The 27,069-nt window shown below is 42.8% G+C and overlaps 1 protein-coding gene across 1 annotated transcript in view; it reads right to left on the reverse strand.

The window, feature by feature from the left end:
* The window catches only part of LOC110544647 (rhox homeobox family member 1-like), a 97,336-nt gene that overhangs the window by 52,157 nt on the left and 18,110 nt on the right, over positions 1-27,069 (reverse strand). The window contains exon 3 of the mRNA XM_060374599.1: positions 1,944-2,051. The gene's annotated coding sequence lies outside the window, so the exon portion shown is untranslated. The remainder of the gene's footprint in view (positions 1-1,943; positions 2,052-27,069) is intronic.

Here is a 27,069-nt window from a genome sequence, read left to right on the forward strand (position 1 = left end):
AGACAAGCAGCTCCAGGTTCTCCCAGCAGTCCTCAGTCCCTACCTGCTGCGTTGCATGGCTCTACTGGCAACCTTCTACCCTAAATTTTCCAGGGCAGAGGCTTCCCCTCCTCTTCTCGACCATATAATCTGACCATTTTGTTGCTATTATTTCTTCTCTCTCTCTTAATCCCTTGCACGACAACCAAGAGCTGCTTCCAATGAACCTAAATGTATATACTTTAACTTACCTTACATGAGAAGCAGCCCAAGTTCCTCATTTTTTAATTACAGAAAAAGGGAGGAATGTTAGGATTTTGGAACCAAACCTGCTTCTTTGTTGCCTAGTAACATATGATGTCATCATGTGTCGCCAGCCAGGTGGCTTTGGTGGGGGAGGGGGGCTTTGTATCTAGTTATTTACCATGAGACATAGGTGAGACTGTTATGAACATTTATTACATTTATCGTTCTTTAGTTAAATAAAGGGATGGTACAAGGTTACATTTAGGCCTGTTTCTTGAGTCTGGTAACAAAGCATATTGTGTGTAGGCCTGACACTAGCAGCTCTACGACTTAGGTGTAAGGCCTGGTCTCTTGCATATAAAGAGAACTGGGAAGGCATCTGAAGTCTCCCAACACAGAAGTAGTCAATATGTCTGTGGGACCTCACTGTGAGGCCAAAAGAGACCTGTAATGTTACTCTGGGCTGTGTGAGAGAGGTGGAGGTCGCTGAATCAAGGAGCCATATATTTGTCCTCTGCCAGGCCAATGAGCTGAAAAGCTGGAAGTGTCAATGGCTCTTGTGCTGGTTGAACCTCCATGGTTGGGCACAGAGGACAAACCTGCATGGGAGCATTTTGACTTCCAGAGGCTAGTCTTCCAGCAAACAGTCATAGCTTGTTGAGGCAGCTGCCATAAATATAGTCCATGAAAGTGAGAGCACAAGAGTTTTTTGTAGGATTTAGTATATAAAAAGTTTATAGCTTATACAAGTCTAAGGCTATAATATAGATCAACAACAATATCATTTTAAGAAAACAAGACCAAGCATATTTTAACTTTTTGATAGTAAAGATACAGCACAACGACCAAGTTTTAACTTAAATAAATCTTCTAAAATTAATAGATCTTAATTTAGAATATTGGCAAAATGCTGTATGTGGTAATGAACCTGAGTTATGAGTTTTAAAACTAACAATTTAGCAGAACAGTATAAAGCAATTTTAAAATTACATTTGAATTTATTAAAGCAAACCCATTAGCCAAAAAGCCTAGTGGTGAATCCAGATCATAGGCAGCACAAACCAGGGGAAACAGCAACAGCATTTATTAATTTAGAAACTGAAAAGACATAGGCAGTTAGATATATATTTTAAACCAACTTAATTGGAATAGGTATTTATAACTCTGAAATTTTATTATTATATAAAATTTATTTTGAAGCAGGGTTGAATTATAGATAGTAAAATGTAACTTTGAATTTTTATAAAAATCCATACCAATTTAAAATGAGGCTTGTTGCTGAGGCCTAGTCTAAATGATAAACAGTTATGATTAAGGAAGTCTTGTAAATGTAAACCCAGTGAGAAAATTATATAAATCATTAGATAAGGATTTAAAGCATTTAAAATATATATATAATTTTTAAGAGCAGAACATACAGAAACCAGGAAGAAAAGATATTTTTAAAGCTTGAAAGTAACACCTTAGAGTAGTTAGACTATTGAGAGCCAGAGTGCGAAAGGAAAGTGGCTTGGTGGGGGACGGGCGAGTGCATGGCAAGGCGGAGCCCAATTGCCCTGAGTCAAAATGGTGGGCAAAGATATGTGGAGTCACAGTGAAGTTATGGTTCCGCCCATTTCTTCCCGAAACCAACATGGCAACAATCATCTTGAAGAAGATTTAAAACCTTGATTAAGGGAGCTCTGGCAGCTGTGCAAATTTATTTAGAGATTTCTTACCTGAAGCAGCTCGACAGATTTTTAAGCCGATTTTTCACGCTGTGCGAGTCTCTGGGAGTCAGAACACTGGTGAAGAGCAAGTCCACGCCGCACAGTGGCGAGTTGCCGCTGCAGCCACCACCAGAGCAGGTGTGCGCATAAAAGCAGTGAGAGAAAATAAAGGTTTTTAGGCTGAGGTTAGGGAGCGCCAGTGACCTTTTTAAGTCGATTTTGGCAAGGCGTGAATCTCCAGGGCTCGGCAAACTGGCAGGGGACAAGTCTGAGTAGCTGCTGCTGCCACCACTGCACCCTGCCACCTCAGGGGGAGCCCAGCAGCCATAGCTGTGGGCCTGGAACAAGTTCAAGCAGCAGGTAGCACCATGGCAGGAGCTGAGAGGCCACCTTCGGCTGTAGGCAGTAGGACACATATGCTGTGCACAGCAAGACAGTTGAGGAAAAGTAAAAATTTTTAGACATAGAGCAAAAAAGATCCATTGTAGCCATCCATTCTGTCCCAGAGGAGTTTAAAAGGGTCTGGCAAAGCCAGTGGACCCATCTGAGTCAAAGCACCAATGTAATGTTATGGGATATAGTAAATCATGGCGATTAGGCATACAACAGATCTTTTATATGAAGAAGGTTTATTAGATGGATAGGAAGAAAGGAAGAGAAGGGAGAGCAGGACATAATGGGGAGAAAGAGCGAGAGAGGGGAAAGAGAGAGTGGGGGCACCCTGATAGAGAAAGGGGAGAAGGCCAAGAGACCAAGAGAGAAGAGGCCAGGAGCAAGAGAGACCAAGAGGGGGACCACATGGCCAGTTGGGCTCTTTAAGAGACAAGGTAACCACACCTTCCAGGTGTGGCCACCTGGCCAGCAACACATGATGACATCATAGGTTGATAGGCAACCCAGAAGCAGGTTTGGTTCCAAAATCCTAACAATACCTATCCATAAATCCAGCCTCACAGAAGATACTAGAAGGAAAAATACAACCCAATAGACTTAACTACACTCAGGAAAACAGAGGAAATAAATAACCTCACTACAGCAAAACTAAAAGTGGCCAAGAACACAAACACACTACCACAACCAACAACAAAATCAAAGGTTCTAACAGCCACTGGTCATTAATCTCTCTCAACATCAATGGACTCAATTCTCCAATAAAAAGACACAGACTAACAGAATGGATGTGTAAACAAGATCCAATAACCTGCTGCATACAGGAAATACACCTAAGTCTCAAAGATAGACATTACCTGAGAGTAAAGGGCTGGAAGACAGTTTTCCAAGCAAATGCACCAAAAAAGCAAGCAGGAGTAGCCATTCTAATATCTAATAAAATAGACTTTAAACCAAAATTAATCAAAAGACATGGGGAAGGTCACTTGGTAGTCATCAAAGGAAAATTCCATCAAGAAGACATCACAAACCTGAACATCTATGCCCCAAATACAAGGGCACTCACATTTAAGACCGGTCTATTTTTAGAGTGAACAGAACATGTTGGAAAAGGTGGCTGTCATGTGATCAGGCTAGCCACATTTCACTGAAGGGCCTGCTTGCCTGGCAGTTCTGAGATGAAGACCAGGGCATAAAGGGCCAGCTCTTCACATTTTGACTACTCAGAGAAGACATTAGCAGTGTGTGTGCGTGTGCGTGTGCGTGTGCGTGTGTGTGTCCTCAACTGAAATTAAAGCCCTATTTGAGGACCCACTGGATAGGATCTGGGCTTACTCCATGACAGGCCTCAGTTCACTGTCCAAAGGAGCAGGCCTAAGTTTCTATTTCCCTGAAGTGAGTTAACATTTACTGGAAAAAAAAAAAAAAAAAAACAAACAGAAAATGGCAGAGGCTGCCTGACCCTCTGCCGGACCCTCTGCTGGACCTTCTGGCAGGAATGATAAGGTTGCTTAACTCATGACTAGCCCAAGAGTTTACTGACCACCTCAAAGTTGCCCACACTTACAAGTTTGAATGGTCCAATCATATTTTGGTTTACCTAACCCAGCCTGAAATTTCCTCTGAGAACCTATAATAGAAACCCGTGAACTTCTGGGTTCTTCGCCATTTTGCTTTGCATAGGCAGGGAACCCAGTGCAGAATAAAACACGCATTGCTGTTTGCTGTTTGCATACTATTTGAATCTGGGGTGTTTTGTTCAGCAAGCTCTGGAACCTAACTGTGTGTGTGTGTGTGTGTGTGTGTGTGTGTGTGTGTGTGTGTGTGTGTTTATGTTTTGAGACAAATATGAGGACCCTCAGCAGAGGTATGTCAATTCTGACAACTTTCACCAGCACTTCTCAAAGCATAAGCAGAGCGGCTGAACTCCCCAGCAGCCCTGGTGAGGATGCACCGCAGTCTGCTCTCTCTGAGCAGCCAGCAGGCCCTGCAGCCCTGCCCAAGCTCCTATAATTTAGGGAGAGCACCGATGAAAAAAAAAAAAGTAACTTCACTTTCTGTGAACGCCCAAAGGAAGGCCCCACCCCCACCCCCGATAAACACGTTAGCTTAATGTCAGTTCTGTGCCAAGTAGCAGGGACCCAATGTGGAGCACTAGACCAGGAGGTCTTGCGGACACATTTCTGCAAGGACCCCAGAACTAAGGGGGTATCTCCTGTTACTTCCAGCCAATCCAGTCCCCGTAGTTGATTGCCACCCATTTCTTTGTTAAATATTTCAGCAAGGCAAAAGAACTCATGGAGTTGCCAATTGGAGGGCCCCTTTCACATCCAACTTGTCCTCTCCCTGAAAACACATCCTACTGATCACAGCTCCAAATATTCTCAGAATTTTCCACCTCTGAGAGTCAACCAACGGCAACTGTCAATTAACCCTGGAAGCCCGGAAGTCCCGCCCTGACTGTCCCCTAGCGGGAAAAGATCCTAGCGGGTAGAGAAGCTCTCCAACCGGAACTGTGGGGAGCTCCGGCTCCGAGGCTGTCGATGCTCGAGCAACTGTAAGCCTGAAGTGACTTCAACAGCCGTTAGCTCATGGAGCGTGGAGATATCAACTGCCCGCCTAGTGTGGAGTCTGAGGAGGAAAACTGTGAAGGTCAGTGGGTGTCAGGAGTGGTGAGTTGGCCTTGCCCGTGAGGGAAGGGATCCCTCAGAGCTGACTGGACAGGCGCTGCTGGCTTATCCCGCCTTGACATCATGGCGGCTTCGCACATGATCTTTCTCTGTTTCCTCACTTTCAGGTCCGAAGGCACAGATGCTCTCGACTGCTGGAGAGGGAAGAAATGGGGAAGATGGTGGTCAGGACTCCCCAGGGTGTGATCCCCTAGCAGCAGAAGGGGGAGGAGTAGAAGAACTGGGGACGGCGGGGGAAAGTGGAGGAGGTCCCTCTGCTGCTGGCGCTTCGGGCTTCAGGGACGCCTGGACCCAAAAGGGTGCCAGCCACATTAGGCAGGAGAATAAGCGTCGGCCTCGCAGGCCAGTCCGGAAGGGTATGTCGGGCACCAAGGGTATGCAGCCTGTGCGAGGGCTGGTGCCTCGTGTTCAGCATGTGCCACTTGTGGTACCAAGTGCACAGTCTATGTCAGTGAGGGTACCTCGTGTACGGTCTGTGGCCATTCCTGTGCCAGTTAATGTGCCCCGGGCACAGCATTTGCCCGTTCCTGTCCACCAGGTGCAGCCTATGCCAATCACTGTGCTCCGGATACAGCCTATGCCTGTTCCTGTATGTCATGTACACCAAATGCCAATTATGGGGCACCAGGTACAGCGAATGCCAATCACTATGCCCCGGCTTCAGCCTATGCCGGAACCTGTGTCCCATGCACAGCCTATGCCATTCACTGTGCCAAATGTACAGCAAATGCCAGTTATTGTGCCCTGGGCACAGCCTATGCCAGTTATTGTGCCCCATGTGCAGCCTATGCCATTTACTGTGCCAAATGTACAGTGTGTGATAGTAATTGTGCTCTGGGCACAGCCTATGCCTGTTCCTGTGCCCCATGCCCAGCTTATGCCAGTTTCTGTACTCCATGCCCAGCCTATGCCAGTTAGGGTGCCGCGCATGCCACATATGCCAGCATGTGGTGCACAGCCAATGCCGGTCTGCATGGCCTGTATGCAGTCCACACCAACTGCAGGGCCCCCTGCACAGCCTTTGCCAGTTTCGGTGTCCACGGTCCAGCCTATGCCAGTGCTGGTGCCCTGCCGCCGCCTCCATGACAGGTTTACTGAGCAGCAGTTGCAGGACCTGGAGCGCATTTTCCAGAGAAATCACTATCTCCGTGCTGAAGAAAGGTAAGCAGATTGTGTGGCCTCAGGTCATTAGAGGAGGAGCAAGCTGGTACAGAGAGGCCTCAGGCTCTCTGGCAGTTGTCCTTCTTGTCTTTACTTATTGCACAGTTTCAATTACTTTTTAAAGTGTTTTTGTCTGAGGGTCTTTTCTTGGGGGGAGGATCTGTGCCTCATGTTTGCAGGTCAGTGGACAGCTTTGAATGACTTGGTTCTCTCCTTCCGAGGTGTGCATTAGAAGTTCAAAACCAGGCTAGCAGGCTAGCACCTTTATCTGCTGAGTAATCTGGTCGGTGTCCATTTTGCCCTCTAGAACTAGAAGCCACCCACAAAAGCCGGCCTGCCAGAGCCCCGCCTTACTCTCCTTGGGTTCAGGAATGGGAGTGGGAGCTATGCAAACTGGAAGTGGAACTATTCTCATGTGGTGTCTAGGTGGACCAAGTCAAAACCTTTGTCAGTGTCCATGGATCTAAGTAAGGTCCTGGTAGGACAGGCCCAAGAAACTGAGGTGTGGTTGGGATAATACGGGGTGACATTCTGTCTTTGTTTACAATGCTGACAAGTTTGTACAAGTGTATATTTTTGCTTTATGTTTCTCAATTGTAAACACATCAGCACATTTCACTTCATTGCTGTTTTTGGCATTTTTCTGGACATTTTTTGTGTCCTGTCCAAAGACAATTGTCCATAAAGGTAAAATCAGTGTTGGCCATGGTGACTTCTCCCAGTAATCTTAGCATGGAGAAGGCCAACCCTGAGATACAGCGTGTGTGATGGGAGAGTGAGTTCCTAAAGCCCTGAGCTACAGAGAAGAACCCTATCTCATCACAGAAAAAATAATCTATGTTTATCAAACCACACATGTGTGTCATCCCAGTCCTTGAAGGTAGAGGGAGCTAGCACTGACATTCAAGGTCATCCTCAATTATGTGACTAAAGCCAGCCCACTCCCCAGGAGACCCTTTCACCAATGCTTTAGTCCTGGGTTTTGTTCTGTTGTTTTGTTTTGTTTTTCTTCTGATTTTCTTATGCAGGGTCTTACTCTGTAGCCAGGATGACCTGGAACCTGCAGGGAACCTCTTGTTTAAGTCTCTCTCTAGCTGGAAATTCAGAATTGTGTGGTCAGCATTGAGAGATTATATAACCTTCATGTTGTGCCTGGTGTGATTTTAACACTCTATTTTCTGGGACTGACAAGAAGGCTCAGCAGGTAAAGGCTTAAGCTGGCCTGGGATCCAGAGAGAACCAAGTCCTTTCTGCTCTGATTTCCACAAGTACATTTTGGCCATGGGCAATCATGCACACACACACACACACACACACACACACACACACACGCACCCACGCACACAGGCACACAGGCACACAGGCACACACACTCTCACAGAAGGACACACACTAAATGAAGCAAATGAAACATCATTTGCTCCTCATAATGATCACCATGTTGGATATCATTATGTATAAACTGAACTTTAGGTATCCTCAGGTAATTTCCAAGAACCCATTTTATTTTATTTGTGTTTATCCTTCCACCATGGTGAACATCCTCACAAGGGTTCTTCATGTGTGCGTTTGTTTTTGTAGCTCTTCTTTTGTATTGTGTTTTATTTGGAGGTTGTCTTATGCTCCCCCACACCCAGTGTTGGGAGCATTTCTTTAGAGGATTTTGCTCTCTCTAGTAGTGTTTTTAAATTGCATGTTAGATATGTGCTTAGAGTTTATATCTATTGATAGCACCTTGCTGTAGTATTAAACTGGCCTGTAGAAATTGACTGTCTTAGAGGGTAGGAGATTGAGACAAACTTTTTACTAAGAGTCTTTTTCATGCTTTACTTCTTCTGTGATGCCAAACACTGACCATATGCCATTTTTCACTCAGGAAACATCTTGCATTATTAATGGGTGTGACGGAGGACAAACTGCAGGTGAGTAAGCAACAGAAAGCCGTTTGACAACATGGCCTCTCGAATGCTCCCTCAGGTCTAGGACATGTTTGCCCTGTTACTGAGGTTGTACTGTTGTGTTTGTCTCACCATGCCCCAAAATGACTCTTTAAGACAGATTTCTTTGAAAGTGTGTGTGTGTGTTTGTGTGTTTGCCAGATGTGTGTGTGACACACACCTATATTTGTTACCCCATAACTGGAGTTACAAGTGACTGTGAGCCACGAGGCATAAGTGCTGGGAAATGAGTTCAGGTCCTCAAGAACAGCAAATGCTCTTAATCCTTGGGTCATCTCTGCAGCTTCCCCAAAGAGATTTGAAGCCTGTGGTCTGTGTGCATAGAAAATGGAATTAGAAGGCTCGCTATGCAGCATGCGCACATGTACTGTGGCACATAACTTACAGGGTCAGTTTGAGTATGTGGTTAGTTCACAGGTGGAACTCAGCTCCCATAGAGCTGATGGTTAGGAAGAGACTGATGGGAATGGGGAAAGCATAGAGTCCATATGCCTCGCCCTCCTGCTGTTTTGATGTGTCAAGTGAAGCCACACAGATAATGTGGTATTATAGTTCTCTGTAGAGTGCCAGTGCGTCTGCCTGAAAATTCTGCTAATGTCCTCCAGACTATGGTATGGTACGCTATGGTGTGGTGTGGTGTGGTGTGCTGTGGTATGGTATGGTATGGTATGGTATGGTATGGTATGGTATGGTATACAGAGAGAATTAAAGCATGCAATGTTTGCACATTTGTCCAGCGACTGTTTTGCAGTGTTGGGGACAGAAGCCAGTCCCCCCCCATTCTAGACATGAGCTGGACCCTGTGCTAGCCCTTGGCCCCTCACAGAATTAGAGGACTGAGAACCCAGGATCTTCTGTGACATATAATACTTAAATTATATTAATATAAATTATTGCAGTTAACTAATGGGACACCATGTGTTTTTTGACTGAATATTTAATTGAGTAATTAACTAACTGAATACTTTGTGATTAATCCCAATTACTATCCCAAATAAATCCATCTTCCTCTCCTTGTAGAGATGGTTTAGGAAGAGAAGAAAGCAGATGTGGAGAGGGCAGGGTCAGCCAGAGCCTAGTGGTGGTGATCCTCCTGGGACCGACTCCAGCTCTCTCTGAGATCGTGCAGGAGCCCTGGTGTGATGCCCCTGACCAGGAGCTGCTTGCAGTTGCATATTTTCTCTACCAACATGTTATTACATCTTTATCCCTAAGCACTTGTGTTTGAAATAAATAGATTCTCAGTTTATTTGCCTCATGTGTCTTGTGGAGTAGTTCAGTATGTGTGGCAGTCATCAAGGAAATGCCCTTTAAACAGAATGACAAGGTATCCTGTGGGTGACATCACCGAGTGACCATCCATAGGCTTTTAGTATCACAGAAGCTTGTCAAACGACACCATAGGTTTGCACTGACCCTTACATTCTCTTTTCCCCTGTTATGACGTCTTCATCTTCACCCTGACCATATTGCACTACAGATGTTTAAGAAGGACAAGGACAATCCAGAAAGACAGCATTTATCCAGACAGACCTTGGTCTAGCCACATTGGATTTCATACCCAGATGAATTCTGGGAGAAATTTCCAAGAAACTACTGTCAGTTTTCTTGGGAAACAACAAAGTGCATTCATTTAGGCAATTCCCAGGTTCACTTACTGTCCTCCAATTTGTGGAAACTATAGGGCACTGGCAGCCGCTTTTCCAGAGGTCCTCCTGCTTCAAAGAGAACAGAAGAATCCAGACCAGAAAGAAGCACCTTTCTCTTGCCTCCTACTCCTAGCACAATTTTCTCCCCCCGAGGAGCTGACACTTTAAAAGTTGTATTTCTAAATTATCCCCTCCTCAAGGTTTCAGAAACAGACTAATATTTAAAATATTTTTTTTACTCTTGCAATTTCTTAAAACAGTTCCTGACTAAGTTATCATCACTTACAATTTCAAGAAACACCCAGTGAGCTACAGTACTATTGTGTCCACTCTTCTGGCTTTGGGTGGCACCCAGAGAACTTCCTGTCACAACTTTCTAAATACAACTCTGCACCCAGTGGTGCAGAGGGACATTCAATAGGAACTGGATGTCTTTTGACCCTATCTCATAGCCATGAAGGGTTTGAATTAGTCACACAGTGGGCATGCCCATCCATGCAGACCTGGCAGCACTCAGGATCTGCCCCATCAGACTGTTGGCCCTGCCACTTACACTTAATCTTCTGCTCAGACCCCTCACTTCCTCATCTCAACACACTCTAACTTCGCTTTTGTGAAAGCGCAAAGGAAGATCTTCCCCACCCCCACCCCGCCCCCCCACCCCCCGATAAACATGTTAGCTTAAAGTCAGCTCTGTGCCAAGTAGCAGGGACCCAGTGTGGAGCACTAGACCAGGAGGTATTGCCCACAGATTTCTGCAAGGACTCCAGAGCTATGGGGGAAATATTTTCTTACTCCTGAGTAAAAAAGGTTGAGGTATTCCCACACATTTCTGCAAAGCCTCCAAAGCTATTGGGGATCTACTGTTATTTCTTACCAATCGTTTCCCGTATTCGATCACCACTCCTTCCCTAGGAAGATAATTCACCAGGGCAAAAGTACTCCTTGCATTGCAAATTGGAAGGCTCCTTCTATGCCCTACTTGCCCACGGGCCATCCATGCCTTCCTTCCAAACACCTCCTGCTCACTTAAGCTTTCACTTTTCCACCTTGGGTGCCCAGCCCATAGCAACAGGATGTCAACCGGAAAACCAGGATGCCGACCCATGATTGGATACATGCTAATGTAGACTATGGGACCCTGGATAGGGAAGAGAGTGATTCATGGGTGAGAAGCTCTACCTCCACCTCCGGAACTGCAGGGCTCTCCAACTCAGAATCTGCAGAAGCCAACAGCAAGCTACAAGCTACTCCAACTAAGTACATACTGAGTTCCAGGTGTGTCCAACATGTAGCCTATAAACTGCATGCACCCCAAGAAATCTACCAACATATTTGCAGATGACAACATCAGGTAACAATGTCAAAAGTTTGCACATACCTGACACAGTTGGCCTTGAATGTGCTATGAAGCTCAGGCTGGTCTCAAATATGTGAGCCTCCTATCTTTATCTCTCACGTTCTGGGATTATAGGCGCGCACCACTTTTGTCTAATTTCAGGTAAACTTTATATCTGTGTACACTTGCATTAGATGCTACTTTATAGTTATAGCGAGAATTACGTAAGAGCTAGCACGACCCAGTGGCTGCAGGTTCAGGTCTAAGAGCACTTGCATAGAAAGCACAAGGCCAAGGATATAGTCCCCAGGCATGCCAGGCTCAATGCCAAAAACTTTCTTATAAAAGATTGCAAGAGCTGTTGAATGTAGTAGCCATGAATATAATCCCAGCACTCTAGAGCTGGAGACACCTTGTTGTAAAGGTGGAAGCATTCTGGTCTCCTGCATAATAAATGCCTTTTGTTGTCTGCTTGCTACTCAAGTTTGGTCCCTCTTTTAGCATCACTCTACCCTAACAAACACACCACACACACCACAGCCTACATACCACACCACACACACAACATACCCACACACCACAGCACAAACACAGAGACGCCACACACTTAACAAACACACACCTCACCACACACACACACACCACAAACACACCACATATACACCACACAAACAACATACCACATAAGCAACATACAGCACAAAAATACCACAGACACAGTAAAACCACACAGGCCACAAACCACAACTCTCATACCACACGACAGACACCCTACACCACACACTCCACACCATACACCACACCACACAAGCAACACACCACATAAAACACACCACAAACACAGAAAGACCACACACACTCCACATCCACACCACACACATAACAGAACACACACAGCACACCACAAAACAGAAATACCATACAAGTCACATCACAAACAGAAGCTACACACACACACACTCACACACACACACACCATACCCATACACCACAATACAGCACACACACACCACACAAGCAAAACACCACACAAAATACACCACAAACTCAGAAAGAGCACACACACATCCACACACCACACCACATACATAACACAGCACACCACAAAAGAGAAACACCATACAAGTCACATCACAGAAACTATACACACAAACACACACCAAACCCACACACCACACACACACCATAACCCACATACCATACCACAAACAGAAAAGCCACACACACCACTCCACATATGTACCACACACACCACAATCCATACACCAAACCACATAATACACCACAAAACAGCACACCACACAAAATACACCACAAACACAGAAACACCACACAAACACACAGTATACACACACACCACACACACCACAAAGCTGACACCACACCACAAACACAGAAAAAAAACATACAGACCGGACCACACACAGAAGCATCACACATCACATACTACACACACACACCACACGACATCACAGCACACCACACCACACCTTGACACACACACACAAGGCATACCACAAACACCAAAAGCCATATACCACACACACACGAACCCACACACACATCACAACCCACACTACACCACAAACACAGAAACACCAAACACACATACATCCACACACCAAACAACATCCACACACCATAACCCACACACCACACATAGCACATACACACTACACATAATTACACAGAGAGACAAATGCCATACACACACATGTATTTTTTTAAAGCATGGAAATCAAGGTGCTAAGCCTAGCTGCACCACAATTATCTCCCTGGAGAATTGGTTGTGGTTCTCCACTTGTGACCACTGCTAACATGAATACACTGTTGCTGTGGACTTTTCAGACAACATAGTTACAAGGGAAAAGACTCCAATTAATAATATAAAAGAGAGAGAGAAAGGAGGCAATCAGAAAGAAGAAGCCTTTGAGAGAGTCCACATGGGTGAGCCTGTGGAAACCTCATCAAGTAAGGCACTGAGGGGGCAGAACATCACTTGTTTTCTTTTATTAGTTTACAAACACTTGGAGAGTAGGCGTCTTTAGACACTTCTCCACAACAATGGCTATCTATATCATACCCACTCCTCCCTGTGCTCAGGAATCATCATGGAAGAGGGGATGGAAAAGCTGTAAGGGCCAGAGGCAGTGGACAACTACAATGAAACAGTATTTTCCAGTACCCGTGACAGGAAAAGAAAACCTCAGTAAAATCTTGTTGGCATATAAATGTACACATGTGATACTTTTAGATGATACTAAAAGTTTATTATTTAAGCAAGTGCTTTCTCCTGATGGCAGGGTTGGTTTAATTCTAGGAAAACTAGATACAGGAAAGACAAGAAAGAATCAGTGTTCAGTGGTACCCTACCTGGTAACCAGAACACCTTTTGCTGAGTAGTTTGGACCATGTCTAGGGTTCATCCTTGCTCTGGAGAAAGACAAAAGGGAATTTTTTCACATACCTAAAAAATTAGCCACCCATGCTGTTCATAACAAGTTTTCTTCTCATGATTTCTTCTAGTAATTAGGGTAGATTTGCAATTATTTTACAATTTTTATGAGACTGCTCTTTAAGATAATTAACCCTTTCTTGTAATCACAAATTGCAGCTTGCCAGTAATGAGAAACTAGATGAAAAAAATTTACCTTGCTTGCTTACACTTTGTTAACCTATAACAGGTTGCTTAGTTATGAATGTATGGGGTTCTTGGGAATAATTTGTTTTCTTCACCTGTAATACATAAAATGTTTTTCATGTAAAGATATTGTAAAACATACTGTTCTTTTCATGATCATTCACTGAAAGAAAAAATAAAATGTCATCACATCATAATTTTTATCTGCTTAGAAGATAAAATATACAAGCTGTTCGAGAAAAAAATAAAGTTGTTGGAGCTTGTTGAAGCTTACTTCATCCACCAAGTATGTATGTATGAGTGTATGATCGTTGCCCCCTTTTCTTTTCTTGTTTCTTTCCCCCACCCCCTGCTACAAGCAGTACTAGCCCGCAGCCATCAACCACAGGGAGTTTTGGCCCTGAGAATCAAGCTTTGCATTCTCAGAGAAACATCTACTGAGAGGTCAGGCACCAACTCTATGCCCCACCTCAGTTTACCTTGTGAAGTCAAAGCTGGCCTTTGACATATTACCCTCAAAAACATCTTGCCAAAGTGTAGGAAATCAGTAGGAAAAGGTCAGTGAAGTTCAAAAAGCAGTTTCATGAAGCTAGTGATCTCCTGTTCAGACCACGTGAAGCAGAAAGGCCTAAGGCCAAGGAAAGTCACTCCAGCTTTGGGAGTCAGGAAATAATGCCCACATATGGAAGATCCAAAAAGAAAATCTTTGAGCCATGGAGGACCAAAGAATCCTGGGGCTTTTATCTAACCACTAAAAATCCTCCTATCGTCCAGAATGAGCCCGCTTCTGGATATTTGGACTGCCTTTTGGAGTTTGGGGAATTGGAGTCTCCTTTGAACCTAACGATTTTCTTTGTTTCCTGAGATATGGGCTCATGTAGCCCTTACCGTCTCAAATTTGCTATAGAGCTGAAAAACCATCTTGAATTCCTGATCCTCCTACCTCCATCTCCCAACTGATATGTGCTACCATGTCTGGCAGCTTTCATGTTCTTGCCACTTGGAATACTCCAGCTGTATTTGATGCTCATCAAAGCCCAGTTATGGACATAAGTCTCAGAAAGTTCAGCAATCCAGTGGCCCCTCCCCATCAGCCTTATATTTCTAAGAAACAGATCGAGGACAGTGGCATGCTTATAAACGTGCACTTACCAATGTTAGTAAGAAATCTGTCTTGTGAAGTGAGTTTGCTCCTCTAGAGTGAGTCTGCTCTAACACTATATTTAGAACATGAAAACAAACAGTAGGTGTGTGATATATAGTAGACATTCACAATACTCATTGAATTCTTGCTACAGGTTTAGAGAAGGCTAACACATTTAAGACAGAGCTGGGTGCTTCAAGTTCTGCTGCAATGGAATCAGACACAGAAAAAGCTCAGCCAACAAAGGAGATGGAGTGATGGTGCTGATTAAGAGCACCTGCTGCTCTTGCAGACATGCACGGTCCAGTTCCCAGCACCTACAGGACAGCTTCCATCCATCTGCAATTTGAGTTGCAAAAGATCAGATATCCTTTTCTGGTCTCCTGGTGCACAGACATTCATGCAGACAAACACTCATAAACATAGACTTCAAGAACACCTTGAGAGTCAAGTCTGTCCTAGGCAGATTTCACATAAGCTGACTGGAGTGATCCTATAGGAATTTGATTACTTGGTAGGTATTAAGTCAATGGACAAGAATGAAGGACTAGGGTTGAGATGCCCACTATAGTTCGTCAGATTCTCTCAAAGTCACAGCAAAGCAGCATGAAAGGAAAACATTTCCTATGTTTTAATCAGCAGTGGAATGGGATGCTGTATTCCCAGGGAGCTATCAAGATAAGTACAGGAAGGGAAACTGAGCTCAGGGTCAGGGCTAGCCCAAGGTTAGAGCATACAGCCTACCTCTGAATCCTGACTAGACACTGGACTGTAAGATCTGTGGCCTGGGGTGGTGTAAGAAGAGATCAGACTAGCAAGTTTTTCAGTTAGGACTTAAAGCATGGGCCAAGATTGAAGGCACTCACTAAAATGCAGCATGAGAAAGTGGAATTCATAGACAACAACAAGGTGGGGCAGCGGGGGAGGGGGTCTGTAGGCAGAAAACTACCTCTGTAACGAGCATTCTGGGTGAACAAAGCTAACAGGACTTGGCCCCAGTCAGGCCAGCATTTCCAGACTTCTGCTGGGTGTCTACAATGGTGAGGACGTTGAGAGTGCTCGGCTATGCAGGACAGCGCAACTGACTGAGCTAAACCTGGACCAGGTAGACACAAAGTCAGAAGTTCAGAGTCCAGGCCTAGTCTCAAGGTACTCAGGGGAGACCTTGAAGAGCCTGGCCTTTGACATCTCTGTCAGTACTGAGAATTGTGGGTGTTTAAAATTAGGATTCTCCTCTCCATGAGTTCTGGAGAGCAGGGGAATAAAAGCATGCCCTGTAGCAAGTTGTTCTAGTGTACATGTGCGTGCACACACAGACACACAGACACATAGACACACAGACACACAGACACACACACACACACACTGATGATGATGACATAATAATAATATATTAATAAAAGACAATAGCTTCTGCTGTGCAGCTCAGAATATCAGTGTGTTCAGCACACTGAGACAGTCCCTGTTCCTTGCATTCAGATGTGGTTTAACATTAGGAGAGCCAGGCAGAGGGCCAGTAAGCAGAAAGCAGTGCTCGAGAGCATGCTACCTGGGATTCAGGACTACATTTGCATGATGGACATGGAGGAGCCCTAGGGTACAGGATGGAAGCCTACCGTAAAAGTTCTCTGAAAGACTCCACCCATCAGGGTATAGAAGCAGATGCTAAGACTCACAGTCAAAGTTTGGGTAGAGAGCAGAGAGTCATAGGAAAGAGTGGGGGAATAGAAGGACCTAGAGTGGATAGGAGACCAACAAAGCCAACAAATCTGGGCCCATGGAGGTCTGCAGATACTGATGCATTCTCTCAGGACCATGCACAAAGAGGACCTAGATGCCCTGATCAGATGTACCCAATAGGCAGCTCAGTCTCCATGTGGGTCCTCTACTAAGGCGAGCAGGGGCTATCTCTGACATGAACTCTGTTGCAGCTCTTTGATCACTTCCCCCTGGTTGGGAGGGGAGGCATTGCCAGGGCACAAAGAAAGAAGATGCAGGCAGTCCTAAAGGACTTGATAAGCTGGGGTCAGATGGTAGGGGAGGAGGACTCCCCCTTTAGGGAGGGGAAGAGGGGGGAAGAGGGAGGGAGGAAAAGATTGGAAGGATATGAAGGAAGAGGCTACATTCGGGATGTAAAATGAATAAATTATAAAAAATAAATTTAAATTAAAAACTTGGAAGTGTTAAAAATGTACAGTTACTGAAGAGCATTATCCGGGCTTTCAAGAAGCTGATGTGTAGAGGGATGATTTTATTTCAGTAATGTTCCTAGATTTTCATGCAAATAAATTATGCAATCCCTAGTGAAAACCACCAGCACTGCCAGCAGACAAATCGGCACATGTGTGCTTTGACATTAAGGTGGCCTAGCCTTGTCCCAAGACTGCTGCCTTTCATGACATACTGGGTTATTATATTATTACAGGGAATTTCATACTTTTGGCCATACATTTTAATAGTGTGTGTGTGTGTGTGTGTGTGTGTGTGTGTGTATGTGTGTGTGTGTGTGTAAATGTATGCCATTGTATGTACATGTATGCCTCCACATGGATGCAGAGGGCAGCTTTTGTGAGCTGGTTCTCTTTTTCTGCTATGTGGATCCCAGAGATCGAAGTCAGGTCTTTTGGCTTGGGAGTAAGCTCATTTAGGCACTAAGCCATTTCACGAGCCCAGACAATACTTTTTAACCTAATAACAAGTTAAAAAATATCTTTGAGTAATTCCTATGTCTACACAAATATTCTTTGTTTTACTCTAGTAGCAATTTGTTTCATGATATATTTTTATTATTATTTTATGTCTCTGTGTATTTGCAAATGAGTGCATTTGCCTTCAGAGCCAGAAGAGGGTGTCATCTCCCTGAGAACTAGAGTTACAGACTCCCATCAGCTACCTGTTGTGGGTGTTGGGAACCTCTGTGGAGCTGTACTTGCTCTTAACTGCTCAGATACCTCTCCAAGCCCTGCTTCATGCTTTTTTGGTGGCAAGTGCTGTTAAGACTGCATTACTAATAGGAATATATTCTATACCAAGACTCTGAGAGGTTAGTTTACTTTGTCTAGAGCCATAGAGCTTACAAGTAACAAAACTAAGATGGGCTTCTAGTCTAGGTTTGTCTGGCTACAGAACCAAACCTCTGAACAAACAAGCACATGGCTGCACAGTGCCAGACCTTCACTATGCTGCTGGGGATGAAAGAGGGACTAGCCATGGGTCATGTTCTGTATGCATGTCTGGTGGCTTTTAGAATAGTGCTGACTGTAAACACTCATTGAGTGACAGACTGTTTTAGTACCGCCTGGAATCTATTACTCTTTGAATTCTTCAAAAATGCAAACATTATTGCCTGAATTTCACAGATGACAAAGTTGTGGAGCTGAGAAGACTGCAAGCTTGTACGGGGTCACAGAGGAAGCAGCATCAGAACTGAAACCCAGGGCTGCTTTCAGAGCTTGTTCTTTTAGGCTGTTTTATAGCTTGAATGTGAATGGAGACCAGAGGCATGTGTGGCCTTCATACATAGTGTCTCCTAGGTAACTCACTCCCAAGCAGTTTTAGGAACTTGAAAACTATTCCCTGACTAACTAAACTGTCAAGAGCAACAGGGTCCAAGTTAAGTTCTGACAGCCACACATTAACAGTTCCTTGTAGGAGTTGAGAGACTATTATGCAAGAGTGAGAGATGATAGGTAGGTATGTAAATGGATATATAGTAATAAAGATAGATGATAGCTAGATACACAGAAGATAGATGATAAATAATTGGAAGATATTTAATAGAAATAGACAATAGATTGATGATAGATAATATAGATAGAGAAAAACGGTAAACAAATAATAGGTATAGGTGGGTGGTGAATCGGTAGGTAAATGATAGATAATAGGCAGGTGTTAGATGATGATGAGTAGATAAAAATAGATAAGTAGATGACTTATATACATAGATGATAAGTGTACAAGTTGTGCATATATATTTCCCAAATCTAAACTCTAACATGCTTCAAACTTTAGAACATTTTGTTGTCACTATAATATCACAGACAAAAAACTCCTCACCTGACCTCATGCAATGGGTCATCATCAGAATGTAGGTGTGCTAAAAGTATTGCACAACACTATTATCATATTTTGACAATTTTGTACAGTGTACATAAAGAATATATGAAATGTAAATTAACTTTGTGCTTAGACTTGGCTACCATGCCCAAGACATCTCATTCTTTCTTTGCTAATATTTCAAAATTCAAAATATCTGAAATTTGAAATACCTCCAGTCCTGAAGACATATAAACAGCTTTTCTATTTTCATCTTAGCTCAGGTATCCTGTTCTCAGATATGTCAAAGGCAGAAAATTTGACCATCATATGTATTCCTGGCCACTTTACCCAAACAGTATGCTCCTACAGCAAGACTAAAGAATACAGGCTTTATATTAGTAATTTTGAATTAGGATTGTTTTATTTTCCTCAGAATAATTCATGTTTTTGTATTTTTTAAATGAAGTCAGCAGGGGACGTGGGGGGGAAATTACATGTTATATTTAACTGATCAGAAAATTAGTCCCAATTCTCCACTTCTCATAGGAAAGACAGGCATATGGCCAAGTTGTCCTCAGACATCCTCTCCCACTTGTGAATGGCAACCAAGCTCTGGGGCAGAAGTTAACAGATTTCTGGAATGCAGCCTTTGGGTAGCAGCAGTCTATCCCATGGGATTGAGGAAGGCTTTCTCCTACAATTGAAACCACAGAGGTGTTAGAACAGGAGGCAAGATAATTACCTACCTGGAGAATGGCCAGGAAAGCAGCCTGAGCCTCTCATGGAAAGCGCCATGGGAAATGTGCTGACCACATACGGTAAATAGAACTTCAGATTCCTACCTAATCTGATAGGCAAGGTCACGGCAGGACCCTGATCTCAGAGACAGGAGGGGCTGTCGCTATTCTCAGTGCTTGCAGCCACTTGAGCTCTTCGGTTGAGCTGAGATGGATCTGGGACCTTAGGGCTGCAGTTGGTTCTCTCGGGACCTAAATTCTGGGGTCCTCATGTTCTGTTTTCTTATGCCAAAGGCTTGAAGTCCAAGGGTCTTAGTGATCTATCTTCACATAGTGGGACCATATATCTTCATGGGTCCTCACATATTTATTCCCCTCCACACATCTGCCTGTTACTACCACCTCTTTCAGGACATGACTTCCCTTATCTCTTCCCCGAGCCTCTGTCACGGTTAGTCTTTGTTGTCGGTGTAACTGGCTTTAGAATTATGGGCTCCTCTAAGCATGTTTGTGAGGGTGTTTCCAGGAGGAGCTGGAGACTTGAACAGAAGAAACGGTAAGGGGAACTACTGGAGAACCAGCAAAGACACCTCCTCTTCACACACTCTTTCCACCATAGCTCTTCCATCATATCCTGTTCACAATGGACTGTGGTGAATCCAAATAAATCTTATTTGATTATATCAGATATTGGGGTCACAAGAATGGAAAACTACTATAGTCCCAGAGGAGTTGGGAACTGCCTCTGGGGACACACTGCATCTTGTAACTCACTCTGCCACAGCACTTGCAACACTGGAGTGTAGACTCTGGCTGCAGATTCCCTACAAAAGACACCCATTTGGAGGTGGTCTCAATGAAGTTGGCATTTGCCTGGGAAAGGGGGCAAAATTATCATTAGACGACTTCCTGCTGAGTATTGAGTTCCATGGACTAAGTTTGATCTTTGCCGTCAGGATATATAATTTCTTCCTGTCATTTCTTTGCACACAACTACTTGAAAACAGCAACCAACAGCATCCAATCACCAACCAGCTACCAACAGCAACCCTGCTTCTCCAGGCCCTCGCATTTATCTATCCACAAAAAAGTTCCCAGAATTCCAAACATCACATGCTCAGATAAACAATCTGCAGCTGGGTAAACTACACCTCTGCTAGAGGACAAAGCAAATCATAGTCACCTGCTGTGAAGCAGCCCCTTATTTTCAAACCTGGGATTAAATTCAAACAGTAGTCTTATAAATTTCTGTTTTTCTAAAAGAAACCACAATTACAGGATTCTCACTTTATAACTTTAGGCAGCTTTTCTATGCAACATAAGTTCTCTGTTATGCAAGTGATTATTGCATGCACTTTATGAATAGTGATAGAACATCAGCCTCATTGATTCATAGGCAATGTATAAATTTCAAACATGCCATTGTTTTGGTCCATGGAAAAGAAGCTGTTCCAGATGCCCAGAGGTGGCTGTAGGAAGTCACCACAGAGGAATCCAGCACTGAGTATAATGGTCCATTTGGGGCTTTTGTGTTCACTCCCCATCTGCCCATGGGTAGACCCCGTAGGATTCCCCACTTGGATACACCTACTTCTCCTGGGGCCACTCATAGGAGATTCCAGAATGTGTCAGTTACTCTCTGCATATCTCTGACTGAGGGTTTACGTTGGCTTCTAAGAGTCAGTGATGGGTGTGCAAATAAGATAAGCCAAGGAATAGGTGCCATATGGGTGACCTTCTGCTTGTCCAGAATCCACTGGAGCTGACCCAGTTCCCCACAGTGATAGGTTGACTGACTGAATTTAGCAAAGTGAAGGAAGTGTTCCCTTATTTCACACCCTCAGCTTCTTGTATTCTGTGTAGTGTGTGCTGTGATCCCCATCTCAAGATTCCCTTTCGGAAACAGGAAACTCATACACGTCACTCTTCCTCTTGAGTCAATGACCAAAATCTGCCTTGGAAGTGCTGTTGGCACAGTCCTCTATAGCCATGGCTCTTACTCTAAAACTTAGTATCCTCTGGTGATTGTTATAGCCCCTTATACCATATACCCACATCTACCAAACAACCATCACCTTCTTTAAGGTGATTAACTGATTTCAATAAACAGTGTGTTCAGCACCCATCTGCTGTTGTATCTGGCTTTCAGAAGTTTAGTATGTTTTCTTAACTGGTTAGTATTTTGAGTTTTTGTTTTTAGAACCACTTTTGTTTTGTGTTTGGCGTTCCAATTCCAAAATGGCCTAAGCTTTGTGTTCTTTCCCAAACGTATGCTTCCTTTAGCCCTTGCTATTTCTTTCATGGCAATTAGGATATGAGTTTTGTGGAGGAATACTTATGTTGTATTGAAGCTTCACCACCTGTATTTATTAGAATGTCTGACATCTCTAAGTCAATAAATATTTATTGAACAAATTAATAGATGGATGACCATGGATATTGTGGGTGTACTACTCAGACACTGAAGAAGCCACAGCTTTCTATGTGACAGAGCCTCGCCCTGGAAACTAGGACACCAGTCCATATGTCTGTTAGTATTTGCAGCATATTATAGTGATTAGGTGGCTTATTGTATTTAGTTATATATCCTTGGAATACTAGAACACTCTACTGAATACATAAGGAAAAAGAATATCCCAGCCATGATTCTCTTCCCAGAATTGAAATGTGTTCAGTGCAGTAGCTCTAGGCTCATTTTTATATCCTTTAAGTGTGCTAACTCTTTTGCTGTCGGCACATAGGTCATTCTTATTCTTGCTCTTTCTACTTTTTGAAAGTGTTCTTCACTGTCTATGTGCTGTTACAAAGAGTACAACCAAGTTATACAATTTAAATATTTTTAGCCAACAAGATTAAAATTATGTACTTAGCTCCATACAGCAGCACATTAATTAGAGTGTGTAGAATTGGTTAAACATTTCACATGGGGATCCTGTGTTGTGAATTGTGGAAAAAAATGCATGAAATTTATAGTGATTGTATATCTATTCCTTAGAAGTTAGCACTTGGAATCTGGTACCTAGGAAGTCCAAAGCCCTTTGTCTCCGGTGCCATGCTCTGTGTTGTGCTTGGACCTCAGAACTCCATTCCACGGGTGCTTAAACACAGAGCACAAAACTGGCCAGAGCGAGAGCGACACTGGTGATGGGACGGCAGCACCACTGCAGAAGCGTCTCCCTGATCAACCTACCATACACAAAATAATCCAGGGGCCAGGCAGTAACAACTCGGGCTTTTTCAGGCAAATGGGGTTTGAATTCATTCAAAGCTTCTGGAATTCCCTCATCTGGAAAGAATGCCAGTGCAGACAAATGAAACATTTTTAGACTGAATTGCTCATCATTGCCATGTGCCGCAGCCAACTCCTTCCCCACGATTCACTTTTTATCCCTCTTATATAACCTTTCTGACCCAATCCCACCCCATGCACATTGAGTTTTCAGGATTGTGGTTCAAGATTTTAACATTTAGAATTTTTATATCTTGAGGCTGTGATTTGGAGAACTTGAGATTCTGAACTTCTTTTCATTTTAATATGACATTCGAAACTCTGTCTTGAAGAACTCTGACCAACAATCAATTCTATATGCCACTTGATATACTAAGGAACTTTCCATTCATTCATATTTTTATAAGAGTTCCTTTAAATGAAGACTGGATTTTGAAGTGCTTGGAAAGATGATGGCTCAGCTCTTAGGAGAGCATATGCTCTTTCAGAGGACCTGAGGTCAGTTCCCATTGGCTCCAGGACATTTGATGGCTGCCTTGGATACTGGAATCACTTATACACACACATAATTTAAAAAATAAATATATGTATATATATATATATACATATTTTAAAAGTAGAACTCTGAAACACACTCCTGAGTGCCTACTTTTTCCACCTAGGGTCCATGCCTGTTGGGGGGAATATCCTATTCACAGCAGAACAGCATAAACTGTAAACATTTTATTTAAGCTTTAAAAAGTATATTTTAGTATTAGTATATCAGTATTCCTTCACCACAGCCCTCGAGAGGTGATCTTTATTTACTGTAACTCTAAATCAATTCTATTGCTTTGGAAGTATCCAGTTTCTACAGGCTTACTAGAATTTCTTAAAATTATATATGTCTCATGCTTCTTTGAGTATAGCTATTTGATTTTTGCCACTTCTATGAAAAGTTGTTTTTGTAAGCTGTTATGACCACTGAACTCAGTTTATTAAACTATGTTTGTCTAATAGATTCTTAAAGCCCTCTATTTTTTCACCTCTGTCTGCCTAGAGGTATAAAGTGTTGTCTCGTGGTTTTTAGTGATTTTCTCTATATTGGTACAGAGATTATCTAGTTATTTCCTGTTTTATATCTGAATTTCCCATTTTCTTATATTTTATTGTCTGTTGGTGTTTTTTTAAATTTTTCTTTGCCCCCTCCCAAAGAGCCAAAATTTTGAGTTATTGTTCAGATTTACTGTCCCTTTAATTATGCCTTTATCATGATTTCTTTTATTTGTTTATTTTGTTTTTATTCTAGCTTTCACAGTCAGAAATTTAATGCATTTTCATTCTTTCTTTTCTATTTATTAATCTAGACATTTATGACAGTAGACATTTAGTTTCCTGTAATTCATTACTTCAGTTATGCCAATATTCTTATATGTAATGTTGTAACGTATGTAATGTTGTATGTAATGTAATGATGCCATTCTTTTCCAGGACTGCCATGAGTATTACTCCTACAACCAACTAGTTGTTTAGTGCATGTTTCAGGGGAGTGGAGGACATTATTTCATAGCTGAATTAAATTGTGATTGATCAGCATGGTTTTTAATATTTCTGTTTTATTGACCAGCTTTGGGCTTAAGTAGGTGATTGTTGGGTGAAATTTGCACATATACTTGAAAAGAACATATACTGTCTATAGGTAGGTATAATATTATATGCTATATGTATGCATGCATGTGCACACGCAAACATTACATATGTATATATGCATGCAACACAGACCGTTACTGTTGAAACATTAGACTTTTATATATCTTTCCTGTACTTTATCCACTTGATCCATCTCACATTGGGAGAAAACACTGTTTTAAAGGGCCTGCAATAATTATTGCTACTGACTTTTTTCTTCTTGCCTTCCTGTACATTTTGCAAGAACAAAGTATTCCAACCTGCCCCACGGTCCCTGTAGAATGTGGCTTTAACATTATACTGTGTCTTTCTTAGCCTCCTTTAATGCTGTCTGCCTTGAAGATGACTTTGCTACTGAGAATGCAATCTCTCTTTTCCAATTGTCTCCTTTTACCTGGTTGAGTCATTTTTTAAGGATCATTGTGTTAAATTTCTTAGTTTTAAAAGTGTATCTTTTGGATAGCATGCAGTTGATTTTACAGTATATGTGATTTTAAAAACATTTTCCCTTTAATGGGCAAGAAATACCTGTTCACTTTTAGATATATGACTATACTATTTGGACTTCTGCCATATCTTACTTCTAATTACTGGGATATTATGTTGTATTTTTTTGGCTTTATGAGGCAATATAAAAGATTTGGACCTTTATTGTGATATTTTAACACTTCCTGTAGCATCTTGGAATTCCTCTTACAATTTAGGTTATGTCACTTTGCCCCCATTTGTAACCTACATAATACCTACTTCCTTTGTATCTTCCTGTCTCTTTCTTCTATCACATTTCACACTTCATCCTGCTTTATCAAAGCCTGTCACCCTTCAGCTCATGAGTTTCTCTTCTATTCTCACATCTAGAGTCAGGTACTGGAAATATTCATCACCAGTCCTGGTGCAAAGTTATTGTTTTTATCCTTTGTTTGGATGGTGTGTGTGCAGACATGGTTGGCATGGAAGATCTCATTTAATCTTTACAACACTCCTATGGGGAACTTGCTGTGTGTTTTAGCCACTGTTCTATTGCTGGGAAGAGACACAGTGACGGAGACAACTTATAGAAGAAAACATTTAATAGAGATGTTTGTAATGGGAGTTTGGGTTTCTTTCTAAACTCAGTTACGTTATGTAAATATGCTTTTGTTTTAATCCCAACTGTGGAATTTTAATTTGGGCTTTAGTTTGTCCATAGCTGATAACTGTCTCCTTTGGATCATGGCCTTTGCCAGCTGATAACAGCCTGCCTTGTGCAGCACGGAGAGTGTTGTGGTCTAGGACTCTGAGGGAGATAAACATGGGAGCCAGGAGAGAGAAGGTGTGACTTGCAGTGTTGACATGTGGGGTGTAGTGTATGGTGGGTAGCACTTTGGAGTGACCATCTATCCTCCATGAGTACCAGACACATGTATGGTTTATAGACACATGTAGAGGCAAAATATTCATACTCAAAATAAATCTTGGGAAATGAATAAGTCATTGAGGATGGAATGATACAAGCTTAGTACTGCCTAGCCAATATGTAAGAATGGTACTGACTATTAACATTGGAACTATATGTCCAGAAAATCCCACTTAAGCTCAGACTTAAACATATACAGACAGAATTGGCTTAATTATTTTTTTCTCCAAAGCCACAAAGGCCTGGTGAACACCAGCCAAAAGAGTAAGTGGCCTTGTTTATAGATTCACAGCCCCACTGAGATGCACAATTGCAGTGCTTAGGTTTGGTCAGATGGCACACTTTTCTGGTTTATAGCTGTACCTATTGTTCACACATATCTTTGAAATGCTTCATGGACTTGTACTCAACTTTGCTGCAATCAGTTCTCTGCCTGTAGAACAAGCTATAGTTCTCATGTGACTCCTGGGTTGTTGAAGTTCACCCATTATCCCATGGCCATCAATAAGCCTTGGGCTAAGAAAATGGCTCTGCTGATAAAGCACTTCCTGTGTAAAGCATGAAAATTTGAAAATTTCAACACCTGGTGCCCATGTTAAAAAACATGTGTGGTGATGACCATTATAATCCCAAACACTGGGTGAGTTCATTCCAATAGCCAACCTATCCTATTTGAGAGTCCTGGGCCAATCAAAAGCCCTCAAAAACCATGGTGAATGGCTTCTAAGGATTAATATTTGAGATTGTACTTGAACCTCCACATGCACGCTCCTCCCAACACACACACACACACACACACACACACACACACAGAGAGAGAGAGAGAGAGGGGGGGATCTCCCATCAAATTAGATTTCTCATTGGCTACGACTGGAAAATTCTGCATGCCTGATTCCTCTACAGTTCTGTGTGGCAGGGGTGTTGTACAGTGTACCCACTTGACAATTTTTAAGTTCAAACAAAAAGTATAAAGCTGAATGAAGTCCAGATGACTTCTGAAGACCATTGGTCCTTTACAGTGCACATAAGAGGCAGGTTGCCATTTATTGGAGTTTCTTTTCTGGTATGTGTGATAAGCAATCCTAACAAAAACAA

The sequence above is a fragment of the Meriones unguiculatus genome, chromosome X (genome assembly GCF_030254825.1).
Source record: "Meriones unguiculatus strain TT.TT164.6M chromosome X, Bangor_MerUng_6.1, whole genome shotgun sequence".
In the NCBI taxonomy this organism is placed as follows: Eukaryota; Metazoa; Chordata; class Mammalia; order Rodentia; family Muridae; genus Meriones; species Meriones unguiculatus.